Here is a 14,846-nt window from a genome sequence, read left to right on the forward strand (position 1 = left end):
TGCCTGGCAGCAGCGGTTCGGGAAGCACGGACCAGGCCCGTGGGTCTGGGTCCACGAGTCGGAGGAGGACCGGAGCGACATCCAGGATGCCAAGACGGGATGGTGGAATACGGTCGCCGAGATGACAACAGCCAGCTGTATCCGTTCAGGTCCCCCCTGGTGACGAGGAAGCCAGGGGCGCGAGCCTGGAGGAGCGAATGGACACCGATGGATCCGACTACAATAGCGACCGCGATGGAAGGAGCGAGCATCTGGATTCAGGATTTCCGGCTGGCGGGGACACAGCACCTGCGCAGCGGCGTGAGTATGATCGTACAGCGTGTTTGGGGACTGCGGGGGTGGTTTTGCTTGATGAAGGTAGTGATCGGGAGGTAGCATTGAGGGGGAGGGGTTTAGCTGGTCCGGATGGGGCAGAGGTATCCGGAATTAGAGATATATTATATAGCATGTCACAGGTTTTGATGAGAATGGAGAGTGCGGCAGCGGGTGGGTCAAGAGGATCCCCCGTGGATGCCTGGTTACCAGGGCAAGGGTTGTCGCCGCAACTTACTGTGGTAGAGGTAGGATCAGCGGCGGGCGTCGAGGGAGTAGCGACTGGGGTTTTAGTCTCGGTACAGACGGAAAAGGACAAGGGTGATACTGTGAAGCTTGATGACAGGGCAAAAGGGGAGGTTTATGTGTGCTTCGATGGGCCGCTGGGGGCACATTTAAAGAAAGAAGTGAAGGAGAAAATTTGGTGTGATGAATATGTGGAAATTTTCTCCCTTCTTCCCCTGGAGAAGTTTAATTTAGACAAGGGGAAGAAGGATGATAGCAAGAAAGAGGAGGAGGAGAAGCGTGGGTGGCGCTTGATTCCTCAGACTTTTGTGAATTGGCTTCAAGTTTTTGCTATATTGGCCGGGGTCATTGGGGAGAAGTTTCCTGACAATTGCTCGGGTTTATTCTGCTATTTAGATGCGATTGGGGAAGCGCATCGTATTTACGGGGGACAAACATGGCTTAGGTATGATGAGCAATTCAGACAGAGGAAGGCGGTACGGCCGGAAATCAGGTGGGACCAAAAAGATATTGGGCTTTGGTTAAAAGTAATGGCCCCCGCTAGATACGGGCAGTCTTTCACAGGAGTGGGGGGAGCGGGAGTTACTCATCAGGAACGGGCAGAGACAGCCAGGGAGCACAGGGAGGAAAAGATAAGTCAGGGACATGCTGGCAGTTTAATGACGGCTAGTGTAAATTTGGGAATGGCTGTAAGTTCAAGCATGTTTGCTCCCATTGTAACGGGAGATCCCACGGGGCGGCAAAATGTTTCAAGAAAGGAAAGGGATGAACGTCGGCGGATTCTGGTCAAGGGGGCGACTCCGGTGAGTCTTCCAAGGATGGCCCCCTTTCTAAATAGATACCCTGACCAAGCGAAGGCCAGAATTATTAGTGATGGGTTTTTAGAAGGTTTCAGGATCCGGCCTCCTGAGCATACAGTCCCCTTTTCGGTTAAGAATCTTAGGTCTGCTTTGTTGCATCCAGAGGTTGTTAGTGTTAAGTTGGCAAAAGAAGTCGAGTTGGGTCGCATTGCGGGGCCTTTTGATAGTTTACCAGTGGAAGGCATGATCATTTCTCCATTGGGGGATGTGCCTAAGAAGGAGCCGAACAAATTTCATCTGATTCAGCATCTGTCGTACCCAAAAGGTTGTTCGGTCAACGATGGTATAGCCCCAGAATTATGTTCTGTGGAATATACTTCATTTGATGCGGCTGTGGCTTGGGTTCGCAGGTACAGGCATGGGTCACTGTTGGCAAAAACGGATGTTGAGTCAGCTTTTCGGCTCCTTCCGGTTCACCCGGACAGCATTCCAATGTTGGGTTGTTTTTGGAACAATGGTTACTACTTGGATAGGTGCTTGCCCATGGGCTGCTCTATTTCATGTTCATTATTTGAAACGTTCAGTACTTTTCTCGATTGGGCCGTCAGGGATGTTGCAGGGGTCCAGTCTGTTATCCACTACCTGGAAGATTTTTTGTTCATAGGCCCACCTGATTCGTTGGTTTGTAATAATTTGTTAGCAGCCATGGTGTGGGTTGCGGAACGTTTCGGGGTTCCTCTGGCAAAAGAAAAGACCGAAGGTCCTTGTACGGTATTGACTTTTTTAGGCATTTTGATTGACTCGGAACATATGGAGTGTCGACTGCCCGAAGAAAAGTTGCTGCTACTTAGACAGGAGGTTGTGAGAATGGTAAAATTGCGTAAGACGACTTTGAAGGAGCTTCAATCACTGCTGGGGAGACTGAACTTTGCCTGTAGGATCATGCCTATGGGTAGAATATTTTGTCGTAGGTTGTCAAGGGCAACGGCGGGAGTGGAGGCATCGCATCACTTTATTCGTTTGAATAGAGAGCATAGAGAGGACTTGTTGGTGTGGAAGCGTTTTTTGGACACGTACAATGGCAGGTCGTTGATTCAGCAGGATTTCCTGAACAGCTTTGATTGCGAGATTTATACCGACGCGGCTGGCGGAGCAGGATATGGAGTTTTTTGTAATGGAAAGTGGAACGTAGGCAAATGGCCCAATTCCTGGAAAGAGAGGGGTTTCACAAAAAATTTGGTTCTTTTGGAACTGTTCCCAATTGTAGTCGCGGTCTGGATTTGGGGCGAGTCTTTTTCGAATCGGAGAGTCAGGTTCCATTGCGACAATATGGGCGTGGTGGAAGTGATTAATAGCCTATCGGCCTCGTCTCCTCCAGTCATCAAGTTGGTCAGGGAACCGGTGCTCCGCTTCTTGGAGCTTAATGCATAGATTTCGGCTGTACATGTGCCAGGTGTCAAAAACTCTATAGCGGATGCTTTGTCTCGTTTCCAGTGGGAGCGTTTCCGTTCATTGGCACTAGAGGCAGAAGTCGCAGGAGTGGAATGCCCTTCGCGGTTGTGGCAGCTGGTTTCGGACGAGCCGGAAGATTGATCCAAGAGTGGGTGGCGAGTTCAACCTGGGCTGCTTATGAGGCATCGTGGAACATATGGCAAAGTTGGGTTTTACAGTGGGGGGCACTAGAGAGTGACAGAGATAGGACGTTGGCGATATTGTTTTTTGTTGGTAAAGCAGCGGACTCTGGGTGGTCAACATCCAGAGTGAGTAAATTTATAGCCGGGCTTGCTTTTGGTTTTAAGTTACAGGGTTTGACGGACGTTAGTAAATCCTTCTTGGTCAAGCAGGCTCTCAGGGGTTTTCAAAAAGGAAACAAGAGTTTGGATAAGCGTAGGCCAGTCACGTTTAGCATATTGGAAAGGTTGGGTCTGGTTTTGGAAACCATTTGTTGTTCCAATTTTGAGGCGGCATTGTTAAAGTTGGCATTCGCTTTAGCTTTTTTCGGGGCTATGAGAATGGGTGAGTTGGTAGCCCCCAATAGGAATAGAGAGGGAGGTCTATTAGCCGAAGACATGATCTGCTGGGCCTGGGGGATCGATTTTTGGATCAGACGGTCTAAAACAGATCAGCTTGGAAAAGGGAAGCGTGTCGTGTTAGGTAGAGTGGAAGGGGCTCTGATGATCCCTAGAAGGTGCTTAGAGGCCTACTGGCAATTGTGGTCAAATAGATCAGGCCCACTATTACGGCATCGCGACGGGTCATTTCTTTCCCGTTTTCAGTTTATAGCGGTCTTAAAAAAGGGGGTGCAGGAGTTGGGTCTCAGTCCCGAGATTTACGGTTCGCACTCCTTTAGGATCGGTGCAGCGTTGGAGGCTAACAGACGCGGTTTAGGGGCTGAGATGATAAAATGGATCGGAAGATGGAGTTCGGACCGTTATTTGTCATATGTTTGCAGTTAATTGCCGCAAAAACTTTGTTAGATGTGGAATAGTGGCTAACCTGCTTGTTTATTATTCTTTTAGGTGATGTTCCCTCGTTAGTCTGGATCATTGGACACTCATATGTGCATTGGGGGGCGCTGCGCGCCGACGTAAGGAGGGATGATAGGCAATTAGGTTTTTCAAGGGCACAAGCGGTCATAAGGTGGCTCGGTTTTAGGGGCATGGTATGGGGGCGCTTTTTGCGGGAATTTCATAAAGCGGCGAGCTTAGATCGAACACTAGATATTTTAGTGGTGCATTTGGGAGGAAATGATTTGGGGGCACGGCCAGTGAGGGAGTTGATTAGGGATATTCGTTTTGATCTATTGAGATTGTGGACCTCGTTTCCGGGGATTTTGACAGCCTGGTCGGATATAGTGCCCAGGAAAAAATGGCGGGCGGTTCGATCGGAAAAACGCATAGACAGGGCACGAATAAAATTGAATAGGGCAGTGTCTGGCTTCGTGGTAAGGAATGGGGGCATAAGTATTAGGCATTTGGAGTTGGAAGCAGGGGTTGGAAATTTGTGGCGGAAGGACGGGGTGCATCTCAATGATATAGGTATGGATATTTGGGCCCTTTCAATGCAGGAAGGAATTGAAAGGGCGTTGGTGGCTTTGGGGCACTCACGAGCCTAAGGTTTCAGGGCTGTTCGTGGTGGCAGGGGGGGGGGGTGGGGTTCTTGGAGTTGGTTTAAATTGAGTGGGGGTGATCTGGCAGTCGGTTATGGGCTCTGGACGGGGTTTTACCTCGGGAGCAATTTGTTGGTTGGGCTTCCACGGAATGTGGAAGTTTTGGTGCCCTCGAGCTGGTGCTGAACGGCTGAGGGTAAAATGGCGGTTTAATTTTGAGTTATTTAAAGACAGATCTATTAGCTCCAAGAACCCTCCCTCCATTAATTCATACAGTTATATGAAAAAGTTTGGGCACCCCTATTAATCTTAAGCTTAATGTTTTATAAAAATTGGTGTTTTTGCAACAGCTATTTCAGTTTGATATATGTAATAACTTTTGGACACAGTAATGTTTCTGCCTTGAAATGAGGTTTATTGTACTTACAGAAAATGTGCAATCTGCATTCAAACAAAATTTGTCAGGCGCATAAGTATGGGCACCCTTATCATTTTCTTGTTTTAAATACTCCTACCTACTTTTTACTAACTTCCTAAAGCACTTTTTTTGGTTTTGTAACCTCATTGAGCTTTGAACTTCATAGCCAGGTATATGCAATCATGAGAAAAGCTACTTAAAGTGGCCACTTGCAAGTTGAATCTCCTCTGAAGAGTGGCATCATGGGCTCCTCAAAACAACTGTCAAATGATCTGAAAACAAAGATTATTCAACATAGTTGTTCAGGGGAAGGATACAAAAAGCTGTCTCAGAGATTTAACCTGTCAGCTTCCACTGTGAGGAACATAGTAAGGAAATGGAAGAAAAGAGGGACAGTTCATTTTAAGGCCAGAAGTGGCAGGCCAAGAAAAACATCAGAAAGGCAGAGAAGAAGAATGGTGAGATCAGTCAAGGACAATCCTCAGACCACCTCCAGAGAGCTGCAGCATCAACTTGCTGCAGATGGTGTCACTGTGCATCGGTCAACTATACAACGCACTTTGCACAAGGAGAAGCTGTGTGGAAGAGTGATGCGAAAGAAGCCGTTTCTGCAAGCACGCCACAAACAGAGTCGGCTGAGGTATGCAAAAGCACATTGTCACGGGTGTGTTGCCACGAAGATCGTCACGAGCACACAGCCTGACTTCTCGCAGCTGACTTGTTGGTGCTTTGTGTTTTCTCGGCAGTGTAGGAGTTAATTCTCTCTCTCTCTGGGCTAGCTGAGGTCCAGCCTCGCCCAGCTGCAATCAATGCTTCTTTAGTGAGACTCCTTTATATTCCTGCAGGTCTGTTTTGTCATTCTCGTCGGCTTTTCATCCTCAGACCAATGGTCAGACGGAACGTATGAACCAGAGCTTGGAGACATATCTTCGGTGTTTTGTGTCAGAGAACCAGGAGGACTGGGCTTCTTTCCTACCTCTGGCAGAGTTTGCTCTCAATAATAGGCGGAGCGAGTCCACTGGTAAGTCCCCGTTTTTTGGGGCATATGGTTTTCACCCCCAGTTTTGTACTTTCAGTAGGGGGGGCTCTTCGGGGGTTCCGGAGGAGGAACGATTTTCCTCATCTCTCGCTTCAGTATGGAGAGGGGTGCTGAAGAATCTGAATACTATGGGGAACCGATACAAACGTATGGCTGATAGGAGGAGAGTGTCTGGTCCGGACCTAAGTGTGAACGATCAGGTATGGTTGTCTACCAGGAATATTAAACTTAAGGTTCCCGCCTGGAAACTGGGTCCCAGGTTCATCAGGCCGTACAGAATCAGTTCTGTTATTAATCCGGTGGCATTCCGTCTTGACCTCCCCCCTACGTTTAAAATTCACAACGTGTTTCACAGATCATTGCTTAAGAGGTATGTGGCGCCGGTGGTACCGTCACCTTTACCTCCCCCTCCTGTGGTTGTCAATGGTAACTTGGAGTTCCAGGTATCGAGGGTCATTGATTCACGCTTTAATCGCCGGTCCCTTCAGTACTTGGTTCATTGGAAGGGGTATGGTCCTGAGGAGAGGATGTGGGTTCCTGCGTCGGATATTAACGCAGACCGATTAGTTCGGGCCTTCCACACGACTCACCCGGATAAACCTGGCCCTGAGGGTCCAGAGGCCCCTCGTAGAAGGGGGGGTACTGTCACGGGTGTGTTGCCACGAAGATCGTCACGAGCACACAGCCTGACTTCTCGCAGCTGACTTGTTGGTGCTTTGTGTTTTCTCGGCAGTGTAGGAGTTAATTCTCTCTCTCTCTGGGCTAGCTGAGGTCCAGCCTCGCCCAGCTGCAATCAATGCTTCTTTAGTGAGACTCCTTTATATTCCTGCAGGTCTGTTTGGGAGGTGTCGGTGAAAGCTTTTCATTCTGACTTACAGAGCGGATCGTGGTGTTTGGAGTTGCTGAGATAAGTGTATTTGGAAGTGTGTTTTCCCTTTCCTCGCTTTATCATTTATCTCCTTTCCCGTTGGTGTTCCCTCTGTTGTAGTTGTTTAGAAGTTGTATGCAAGGTGGTTTTGGTTTTTCCCTTGTACTGTCTCGTTCGTCTAAATACTGTGTGTGGGCATATTATTTCTGGTTCCCTATTGTTGTGATCGGGGTCCTTCTCAGGACTAGATTACTTAGGTGCAGGGATCCTCAGAAGGTAGGGGTTACGCTGGCGGCCTGGACCTCTGTACCTTTAACAGTACCTCCAGGATGAGGGATTAGTCAGGGCCCCAGCTTAGGGTCAGCTTAGGCCCCCTACCTCCAGTATTCTGTGACAGTGTGACACACATTTGGAGAAGCCAATTTCTTTTTGGAAGAAGGTCCTGTGGACTGATGAAACCAAGATTGAGTTGTTTGGTCATACAAAAAGGCGTTATGCATGGCGGCAAAAAAATACAGCATTCCAAGAAAAACACTTGCTACCCACAGTAAAATTTGGTGGAGGTTCCATCATGCTTTGGGGCTGTGTGGCCAATGCCGGCACCGGGAATCTTGTTAAAGTTGAGGGACGCATGGATTCCACTCAGTATCAGCAGATTCTTGACAATAATGTTCAAGAATCAGTGATAAAGTTGAAGTTACGCAGGGGATGGATCTTTCAGCAAGACAATGATCCAAAACACCGCTCCAAATCTACTCAGGCATTCATCTAGAGAAACAATTACAATGTTCTGGAATGGCCATCCCAGTCCCCAGACCTGAATATCATTGAACATCTGTGGGATCATTTGAAGAGGGCTGTCCATGCTCGGCGACTATCAAACTTAATTGAACTGGAATTGTTTTGTAAAGAGGAATGGTCAAAAATACCTTCATCCAGCATCCAGGAACTCATTAAAAGCTACAGGAAGCGACTAGAGGCTGTTATTTTTGCAAAAGGAGGATCTACTAAATATTAATGTCACTTTTCTGGTGAGGGCCCATACTTATGCACCTGTCAAATTTTGTTTGAATGCAGATTGCACATTTTCTGTTAGTACAATAAACCTCATTTCAAGGCAGAAACATTACTGTGTCCAACAGTTATTACATATATCAAACTGAAATAGCTGTTGCAAAAACACCAATTTTTATAAAACATTAAGCTTAAGATTAATAGGGGTGCCCAAACTTTTTCATATAACTGTATATATATATTTATGTTATTGTTATTTGTTGTTTGTTAATAAACGGCCGCTGTGGCCAAAATATTTCCAACAGATAACTTGTGGTGGAGTTTTTATTTCGGGGAAGGGATCAGGGGGATCTCTGATTACGTTGGATTGAGAAGAAAAAGGTATCAGTTAAGAAACCGTATTGGCCGTAACAGGTCATGCTACTGTAGTCACCTCCAGAGCTGCAGCCACTATTCTGCTGTTACATCAGGTATTAGGCTATGTGCCCACGATGCTGAATTGAGAGGGATTTTTCCTGAGCGTTTCTGCCTCTCCCATGCTGATTTTACATGCCTTATTTCTGCCAGAGAGAAGCATTTTTTAAGCGTTTTCGCATGCGTTTTTTCAAGCGATTTTGAGCATCACTTAGAAAAGGGCTTGACAAATTGGTTACCACACAATATAAATCCATGCAACTGGCATGGATTTATATTGTGTGACCAACTTATGCTGTTTTAAATGCAGCATCAATAGTAAAAAAAAAAGAATTAAATACGTAAAAAATAAAAAAAAAACATTATACTTACCTCTCAGTTGGGGTCCTGTGTCCTCGGCGTCCCGCAGTGTTCTGAAAGGACCTGCGGTGACGTCATTTAGTCAGCTGACAGGTCACGCAACCGCTGACGTCAGCGTTCATGTGACCATCACATGACTAAATGATGTCACCGCAAGTCCTTTCAGAACACTGCGGGACGCCGAGGACAGTGGACGCCACCTGAGAGGTAAGTATAATGTTTTTCTTTATTTTTTACATTTTAATTCTTTTTTTACTAATGGTACCCGGGTCTGGAGGAGAGTTTCCTCTTCTCCAGACCCCGGTACCATCCGCGCATTGAACCGCATAATATCCTCGAGTATACATGTATACATGCGGATGTTACGCGGTTCAATGCAAGTCAATGGCGGCGATTTCGCACGATAAATGGTTGTGGTGCAGATTTTTCCGCCATGATAATCCGCAGCTGAAATTTTCGCAGCATGGGCACAGCACATGCGGATTATCATTGGGAAACATGGCAGACAACTTAACAAGCATTTTAATGCGTTTTTCGCGGAGGAGATACCGCCACGGAAATGCATTAAATCCGCATCGTGGGCACAGAGCCTTATACTAAATCCAGAGCTGCAGTCAGTATTCTGCTGTTACATTGTGTCTTATACTCCAGTCACCTCCAGAGCTGCAGTGGAAATGTCTACATACAACTTCAAACCTCACAATAATGTATCAACCTAACATTTTTTACTCTTTACCTAATCTATTTATTCTTTACATTCTGTTATTTTTCTGATTCTTTAGCATTATGCAGGGGGCATGACATGTTTTTTACGGACATGGTTTAAAATATGTGGCCATCCTAGAGGGCAGGTAGGAAGTGACAGACCCCACACTAGACATAGAGGGCAGGCAGAGTGACAGACCCTGCAGTATACATGGAGGGCAGGCAGGGCTGCCACCAGGAATTTCAGGGCCCCATACTGGCAAAATTTTTGGGCCCCCTTGAGACTCCGCCAAAGGGACATAGTGTCGCCCTGCACAGTAAAAGGACCCCCCACTGAAAACAGTGTCCTCAAAAATAAAATACATCACAACTGTAATAATATCCCTTAATTAGCCCCTACAGTAAGAATCCTAAATCCTGTCCCCTTTCCTGTAATAATGGACCCCATCCTGGACCCCATGTGTCTCCATCCTGCCCCCATGTGTCTCCATCCTGCTCTCATATGTCCTCCCATTCTGGCCCCATATGTCTACATCCTTCCCCCCATATGTCCTCCCATCATGGCCCCTCTCATCCTGGCCCCATATGTCCTCCCATTATAGCCCTATATGTCTCTATCCTGTCCTCCATATTTCCTCCCATCCTGGCTCCGTATGTCCTCCCAACCTGCTCCCTTGTCTCCATCCTGCCCCCCCCATATGTCTCCATCCTGCCCACCATATGTCCTCCCATCTTGGCCCCATATTTCTCCATCCTGCCCCTTCATATGACCTCCCATCCTGGCCTCATATGTCTCCATCCAGTCCCCCATAGGTTTCCATCCTGCCCACCATATGTCCCCCCATCCTTTCCCCATATGTCTCCATCCTGCCCCTCCATATGTCCTTCCATCCTGGCCTCATATGGCTCCATCCTGCCCCCCATAGGTTTCCATCCTGCACCCCCATATGTCTCTATCCTTCCCCCCATATGTCCTCCCATCCTTTCCCCATATGTCTACATCCTGTCCTCATATTGCAGATGTCAGTACATAAAAAATAAAAAGTTTCTCTTTACCTGATCACTGTTCAATGGCATCCTCTTCCTCAACCATCTGAGGCGCAGACATGTCGGCGCTTGACAGTGACATCATACGCCGGCGACGTGTGCACCAACGTCAGCTGCCGGCCTCAGATTGTCTGGCAGCTTCTATTGCAGTGCAGAAAGCGGGTCCTGCACGTAAATAGATTTCAACTGAACGTGTGTCCTCGGACGCACATTCAGTTACTGAACCAGCAGAATCCTGCCCCTGTAACCCGGTGAGCAGAAGCAAAAATAGGGGGGCCCAGTCTGGGCCCCCCTCCTTGCTTCTGTTCACCGGGCTCTATATGGCAGTAATGCCCTAATGGCAGCCCTGAGGACAGATAGAGAGTGACAGACCCCGCACTACACATGGAAGGCAGGTAAATTGACAGACCTGAACTACACAAGGATGGCATGTAGATTGACAGACCCTGCACTGTACATGGATGGCAGGTAGAGAGTGATTATATCATACTACATATAGATGGCAGATAGAGATGATCCTAACAATTTATTTTGCATCAGTACAAGAACCCGAAACATAGAGCCAATGTCATTAAAACTATCCTCTGTGTAAAGAATAAGGAGTCCAGCAAGTGATGATCAGGCCTCCACAGAGCCATAATCTCAACATCATTCAGTCTGTCTACAATTACATGAAAAGACAAAAGGATTAGCAGAGGAACACTGTATGATGGTCCCACCCACAACTCGTCAGTTCATCAGATGACCCCCAAACTCTGCATTCAAGCCACAGTACACTCTGAAGACAGTGAAGCATGATGGTGCAAGCATCATGATATGGGCATGTTTCTCTTACTATGGTGCCAGACCTATTTACCGCATACCAGGGATCATGGACCAGTTTGCATATATTATAATACCCGAAAAGGTCCGGTTACCTTCCAAGAGGACATGCCCTTGAAATAGGTGTTTCAACAAGACAACGACCCTAAACACACCAGTAAACGAGCAAGATCTTAGTTCCAGTCCCACAAAATTGAGGTTATGGAGTGGCCAGCCCAATCCCTGGACCTTAATCCTATAGAACACTTGTGGGGTGAAATAAAAATGCTGTTTCTGAGGCAAAGACAACAAATGCCCCAAAATTGTGGGATGTAGTCAAAGCATCCTGGTTAGAATAACAGTTGACAGGTACCAGAAGTTGGCTGACTCTATGCAACATAGATGTGAAGCAGTTCTAAAGAACTGTGGTTATACAACTAAATATTAAGTTAGTGATTCACAGGAATGCTAAATCCTCAAAAAGAGAGTACATATTGTGACTTTGTAAAGGCAAATGCAGACACTGCTATTTTTTAGAACAGCCCAATGTTCATTTCTTGTTATTTTCTGTAAAGCAGCTAAAATTATACACATTTCTCTTCATGTTTTGAATTAGAAAACAGAGTGCAATGTTCCCAATGCATGGAAATAAAGACTAGTATAAAGATTTTGTGCTTAACTCATGTTTTTGAACACACTGCTATTATTTTGTACACTACTATATGTCACCCATTCTGGTATATATCTTTCATCCTGGCCCCATCCTGGTATATACAGTATATTGCTTATTCTGCTATATGTCCCTTATCCTTGGCCCCATCCTGATATATATCCCCCATCTTAGTATATGTCATCCGTGCTGCTGCTGTTCTTTAATGTATAAAATAAAATTAATTATCATACTCACGAGGGGCGTACATACAGTGGTGGCCAAAAGTATTGGCACCCCTGCAATTCTGTCAGATAATATTCAGTTTCTTCCTGAAAATGATTGCTATCAAAAATTCTTTGGTATTATTCTCTTCATTTAATTTGTCTTCAGTGAAAAAACACAAAAAGAATTGTCCTAAAGCCAAATTGGATATAATTCCACACCAAACCTAAAAAAGGGGGTGGACAAAAGTATTGGCACTGTTTGAAAAATCATGTGATGCTTCTCTAATTCGTGTAATTAACAGCACCTGTAACTTACCTGTGGCACCTAACAGGTGTTAGCAATAACTAAATCACACCTGCAGCCAGTTAACATGGATTAAAGTTGACTCAACCTCTGTCCTGTGTCCTTGTGTGTACCACATTGAGCATGGAGAAAAGAAAGAAGACCAAAGAACTGTCTGAGGACTTGAGAAACCAAATTGTGAGGAAGCATGAGCAATCTCAAGGCTACAAGTCCATCTCCAAAGACCTGAATGTTCCTGTGTCTTCCGTGCGAAGTGTCATCAAGAAGTTTAAAGCCCATGGCACTGTGGCTAACCTCCCTAGATGTGGACGGAAAAGAAAATTTGACGAGAGACTTCATTGCAAGATTGTGCGGATGGTGGATAAAGAACCTCGACTAACATCCAAACAAGTTCAAGCTGCCCTGCAGTCCGAGGGTACAACAGTGTCAACCCGTACTATCCGTCGGCGTCTGAATGAAAAGAGACTGTATGGTAGGATACCCACGAAGACGCCACTTCTTACCCCGAGACATAAAAAAGCCAGGCTGGAGTTTGCCAAAACTTACCTGAGAAAGCCTAAAATGTTTTGGAAGAATGTTCTCTGGTCAGATGAGAAAAAAGTAGAGCTTTTTGGGAAAAAGCATCAACATAGAGTGTGCAGGAAAAAAAAAGAGGCATTCAAAGAAAAGAACACGGTCCCTACAGTCAAACATGGAGGAGGTTCCCTGATGTTTTGAGGTTGCTTTGCTGCCTCTGGCACTGGACTGCTTGACCGTGTGCATGGCATTATGAAGTCTGAAGGCTACCAACAAATTTTGCAGCATAATGTAGGGCCCAGTGTGAGAAAGCTGGGTCTCCTTCAGAGGTCTTGGGTCTTCCAGCAGGACAATGACCCAAAACACACTTCCAAAAGCACTATAAAATGGTTTGAGAGAAAGCACTGGAGACTTCTAAGGTGGCCAGCAATGAGTCCAGACCTGAATCCCATAGAACACCTGTGGAGAGATCTCAAAATGGCAGTTAGGAGAAGGCACCCTTCAAATATCAGGGACCTGGAGCAGTTTGCCAAAGAAGAATGGTCTACAATTCCAGCAGAGCATTGTAAGACACTCATTGATGGTTACCGGAAGCGGTTGTTCGCAGTTATTTTGGCTGAAGGTTGTGCAACCAAGTATTAGGCTGAGGGTGCCAATAATTTTGTCCGGCCCATTTTTGGAGTTTTGTGTGAAATGATCAATGATTTGATTTTTGCTTCATTCTATTTTGTGTTTTTTCCTTGCAAGCAAATTAAATGAAGATAATAATACCAAAGAATTTGTGATTGCAATCATTTTCAGGAAGAAACTGAGTATTATCTGACAGAATTGCAGGGGTGCCAATACTTTTGACCACCACTGTAGAAGTCATGGTGCTCCATAGAAGAAGCATAATGCACTCCCCATAGACCTCCATATACAGGTGCTTCTCACAAGATTAGAATATCATCAAAAAAATAATTTATTTCAGTTCTTCAATACAAAAAGTGGAAGTCATATATTATATAGAGTCATTACAAACAGAGTGATCTATTTCAAGTGTTTATTTCTGTTAATGTTGATGATTATGGCTTACAGCCAATGAAAACACAAAAGTCATTATGTCAGCAAATTAGAATACTTTATAACAACAGCTTGAAAAATGTTTTTAAAATCTGAAATGTTGGCCTACTGAAATGTATGTTCAGTAAATGCCCTCAATACTTGGTCGGGGCTCCTTTTGCATCAATTACTGCATCAATGTGACGTGGCATGGAGGCAATCAGCCTGTGGCACTGCTGAGGTGAAGCCCAGGTTGCTTTGATAGCAGCCTTCAGCTCTTGTCTGCATTGTTGGGTCTGGTGTTTCTCATATTCCTCTTGACAATACCCCATAGATTCTCTATTTGTTTAAGGTTAGGTGAGTTTGCTGCCAATCAAGCACAGTGATACTGTTGTTTTTAAACCAGGTATTGGTACTTTTGGAAATTTACATCTCCAAAAAGCTTGTCGGCAGAGGGAAGCATGAAGTGTTCTAAAATTTCCTGGTAGACGGCTGCGCTGATTTTGATCTTGATAAAACACAGTGGACCTACACCAGCAGATGACATGGCTCCCCAAACCATCCCTGATTGTGGAAACTTCACACTAGACCTCAAGCAGCTTGGATTGTGTGCCTCTCCACTCTTTCTCCAGACTCTGGGACCTTGATTTCCAAATAATATGCAAAATTTACTTTCATCTGAAAACAACACCTTGGACCACTGAGCAACAGTCCAGGTCATTTTCTCCTTGACCCAGGTAAGACGCTTTTGGCTTTGTCCATTGGTCATGAGTGGATTGACACAAGTAATGCGACACTTGTAGTCAATGTCCTGGATACGTCTGTGTGTTCTGGCTCTTGAAGCAATGATTCCAGCAGCAGTCCATTCCTTGTGAATCCCCCCAAATTTTTGAATGGCTTTTCTTAACAATCCTTTCAAGGCTGCTGTTATACCAGTTGCTTGCGCACCTTTTTCTACCACACTTTTTCCTTCCAC

Source organism: Phyllobates terribilis, unplaced genomic scaffold (genome assembly GCF_046119375.1).
Source record: "Phyllobates terribilis strain yellow unplaced genomic scaffold, ASM4611937v1 Scaffold_3__8_contigs__length_932513732, whole genome shotgun sequence".
Taxonomy (NCBI): Eukaryota; Metazoa; Chordata; class Amphibia; order Anura; family Dendrobatidae; genus Phyllobates; species Phyllobates terribilis.